This window comes from Mus caroli, chromosome X (genome assembly GCF_900094665.2).
Source record: "Mus caroli chromosome X, CAROLI_EIJ_v1.1, whole genome shotgun sequence".
NCBI lineage: Eukaryota > Metazoa > Chordata > Mammalia > Rodentia > Muridae > Mus > Mus caroli.
In genome coordinates, this window is record NC_034589.1 from 85,465,654 (window position 1) to 85,469,991 (window position 4,338).

At 39.1% G+C, this 4,338-nt stretch overlaps 1 pseudogene; it reads right to left on the bottom strand.

The window, feature by feature from the left end:
* Positions 1-1,561: 1,561 nt before the first annotated feature.
* LOC110286279 lies at positions 1,562-2,140 on the bottom strand (annotated as a pseudogene).
* Positions 2,141-4,338: the final 2,198 nt, after the last annotated feature.

Consider the following 4,338-nt stretch of genomic DNA (forward strand, 5'->3'; position numbering starts at 1 on the left):
TTGTCTATCTTGTTGATTTTCTCAAAGAACCAACAGAGACAGATTGTTAAATATGAGACATTCACTTTCCTCATACTCAGAACTACTAATATCTCTATTGGGATAAAATATGACTATTAAATTGAATTTTTGTTTGCATTTACCTATTCTGTTTGTGTTGGGGGCAAGTACTTATGTGCCATGACTTTTGTGTAGAGGTCAAAGAACAACTTGTGGGAGTTTGCTCTCTATATCCACCATGTGTTTCCCAGGTATTGAATATAAGATCATCAATCTTGACAGGACTTGCCTTTACCACCTAAACCATCTCACTTGCACTTAATGTTTATGATGATGAAATATCCTTCATTAATTAAAATATATCTTTAAAGCATATTTTTGCATTTACAATATAAACAGTAGATAATTTGTAAGCATGCATGTGTTGGTATGACTGTAAAATACCACAGTAATTGTTTGACAGGGCTCCTTTAGAAGCAAAACCACTAGGATGAACATTAATTATTTTCCCATATATATATCCCTAAGTGAGATGAATAGAAAGTTACATTAAGTGCTCAGTGTCTGGTTTAACACAACTGCCCTGCAGGAAAGAAATGCAAACATTAAATAAGCTTATTAACTACATTACAGTGCATCAGTCTTTATTTAAGATTTAATTTATCTAGAGTTAGTCTCACAAGTAGTTAATTAGTAGCTGCCAACAAATCAATGTTAGAAAAAAATGAAGGAACCAAATAAAGAGAAAAATTCCCTCTACTTGTCCAAATTGCACTCAAATGGTTTGTTCCTTTAGAGAAATATTAAGTTTTAGTGAGAACTAAGCTCACATAAAAAACATCCCAGAGTTAGATCAATCTGTCCAACTTGTTTAAATAGCATTCATGCATGGGCAGGTAGTTAGTTAGGGAAGACAAAATATCTATTGAAGAGAAAATTTCACAGAAATAATTTGCAGGTTCATCCAAACCAATTGACTTCGACATAATTATTACTAGAATTTATTGTAAACATACTTAGAACAATTTTATATTTTATCTAGAAAATCTGTACACCACAACTATGCTATAATTAGAAAAAAATGTTAATATTACGTGAAATTGTTTTAATGTATTTATAAAATCTTAATTCTATTGGTCCACTTGAACCTATTAGTGTTGATCACATTCCTAGCACTCTAAATAGTATCAATGACACTTGAATGGAAGGAACATAGCTCAATTATGAGCATCAGAGAACTGTTTTAATGGTTAGCCTTAGAATGAGATTCAATAATTTTGAACTCTAGAGGCAAATCTCATTCCTGTGCCTGAATACTAGGGTCTGCTATCTTGTTTCCGTCTCATAGGTTTAATACTAGGGAAAATATCAGTTGACTGAAGTTGAATAAGTGAAAACACACATACTATCCAGAAATTCACAGACCCAGATCATGTAATTCCTTGTAGATTATGTACCAAAATTCTTTATTTGAAGAAATGGTACAAATTAAAGAACTTAAGCAGATGTTTTGGTACAACTTATAGAAAAGATAAAGGCAGCCTGACATGTATGTACTGCCTCAGTGATCAGTAAAGTCACGTGGCTTTGGGTAAATCAGCTTAGCTCTCATTACTGTGTGCTTGTCAAAGAGATTTTCTGCCATGCCAGCTTCAGGGGTGCCCAACTTGCTAAAGTTGGTCACGTGGTCACCCAGTCCTTTAATGGATTTACCTGTTCATTCAGGTATTGTGTGTCAATGAAGTCACATAAGTGGGGATCATTCTTGTTAGTAGCCAGTTTGTGCAGTTCCAGTAGTGACTGATTCACACTCTTTTCCAAGTGCAGTGCACACTCCATTGCATTCAGCCTGCTCTCCCAGTCACCACGGTGTGGTTTCTTTATATCCTGTAGGAAGATTCGGCCACCTTGTTGGTTCTGCAGCTTTATCAGTTTCTCAGCATGCGCCCTCTCCTCATGAGATTGGTGGAGAAAGTATTTTGGAAAGTACTTCAGAGCCACATCATCTCGGTCAAAATAGCAAGACATAGACAGACAGATGTAGGAGGCATACAACTCCAGGTTGATCTGGCAGGTTGATGGCAGCCTCCGCATTCTGGTGGTAGTTCTGGCACAATTGCAAGGGAGACATGGTGGTCATGGTGATGGTGGGGTGAGGCTGAGTGGCGACACTGGAGCTGCAGAGTGAGGAAGTTGCAAAGGGCTCAGGCTCGAAGCTGCCAAAGGGGGTTGGAGGGGGTCTGTCAAGCACCTGCTCAGTTCAAGCATTGTTGAAGCAGGAAACCTCGGAGACTCTGGTTGAGAACGTCTGGTCTCCTTGTAGATTAAAAGGTTTGCTTCAGCCAGGCATGGTGGCACACACGTCTTTAATCCCAGCCTGGTCTACAAAGTGAGTTCCAGGACAGCCAGGACTATACAGAGAAACCCTGTCTCAAAAAAACCAAAAAAAAAAACCAAACAAACAAAAAAAGGTTTGCTTCTGATCTGAAAGAACTAGGAAAGGCAGTGGAATATGAGACTATGAAGGCCTTACTTTTCAAGTTGTTAAGTTTGAAATGCTTCTTAGATATTCAAATAGAAAAAACAAGTTAGGAGCTAATAATTTGGCATTCATAGCCTTGTAGACAGGAAATTTTGCTGAAGTAACAACAAATTATTTTACATGAGACTAAAACATGAATGCACCTGTATACATAAAAGTAATGCATATACACAATTATTTCTATTAATTCTGTTATTAAAGGAAAGAAATCATTATGATGTATACAACTACTTGAATGATACTATATAACATTCAGATATCATTTTAATGTTCCCCTAGGTTTAGGAAAGAATACTATATACATAAGGGAATAGCAGATGAAAATTGACTGAGGAAAAAAGAGTCAATAGTATATATTAAAACAAGTATAAGCTTCCTAGAATCAGAGTCAGTTAATTTGTAGGGTGGAGGTAATATTTATGGGGATTAATGTAAATACTGAAATCATCATGAATGATAAATGAGGTAGATTTATGGAGAAATGTGGTGGGAGATAAATGTGTTAAATAATGAAAGAGAGGAGCCTTCATGATTCAAGTAAGAGCTCCAGTGATATTATCAGTGGTATTTGCAAATATTAATATAGTTTCATCTGGAGCAGTGGGCTACCCACAGACAGACAGACTGGGCTCCAGTCGAGCATAGGTCTTGAACCCTGGAGGACCCAATGGGTGGTGATTTCCACTTAATGGGACAGAAGGTGTTCTATTATGTCTCCTGGACCCCTGGCTCATGTCTAAGTTACTGCCCCCACAGCCCCCACAGGAGAGGTGTGTGGCTATCAGTCATGTAGGAACAGCGCCAAGCCTTCCCACATGCAAATAAGGTTTTCCCCCCAAACTCTCAGTTCAAGCCAATGAGAGGCACCTGCTGTCAAACCCTGAATTACCCCCAGAACTGTATATAAATCCATCCAAGGAATTAAAGGTATGTGAGAATGATTCATTTGTCTGAATCTTTTGTTCCAAGAGCTGTAACACTTGGGAAGAGATCTTCTCTCCTGAAGAGCCAACTAAGGTCCCACAGCATTCCTCACTAAATAGTTGGCTTCTCCTTGGCCCAGCCTGACCTGATTCATTGCAAAGTGGCTAGGAGTTACTGAGCAACCTGGTAGACACTGCAGAGTCTTCCTCTCCCTGCCTGCACTCGCTTCCCTTTGCTAACCTCGCATCAGGACTGGCCAGAGATCTCCATGGAAAACCTTTGGTACCCAGGCCCACATTTTCCAGAATGATAGGACATTAGAATCATTGACTCAAGATGTGGTGGACTTAACTAAGTGTATGCTCTCAGACCATGAAACTCAGGAAAAGAGGAATATTTACAGGAAACAATTGGAGGGGGGAGGGTTTTTGCAGCTAACAGAGGTATGATAGTGGTATAGCAGTAAACTATGTCAAATTGTAAAGGGTGGGGGTCTTGGCAATGAAAAACTAGCTAAGAGTACTGTGTTTATTTTTGTTTATTTTTTATTACGTATTTATTTCATTTACATTTCCAATGCATTCCCAAAAGTCCCCCACCCACTCCCACTTCTTGGCCCTGGCGTTCCCCTGTACTGAGGCAGATAAAGTTTACACGACCAATGGGCCTCTCTTTCCACTGATGGCCAACTAGGCCATCTTCTGATACATATGCAGCTAGAGATACGAGCTCCAGGGGGTACTAGGTAGTTCATATTGTTCTACCTATAGGGTTGCAGATTCCTTTAGCTCCTTGGTTACTTTCTCTAGCTCCTCCATTGGGAGCCCTGTGATCCATCCAAGAGCTGACTGTGGGCTTCCACTTCTGTGTTT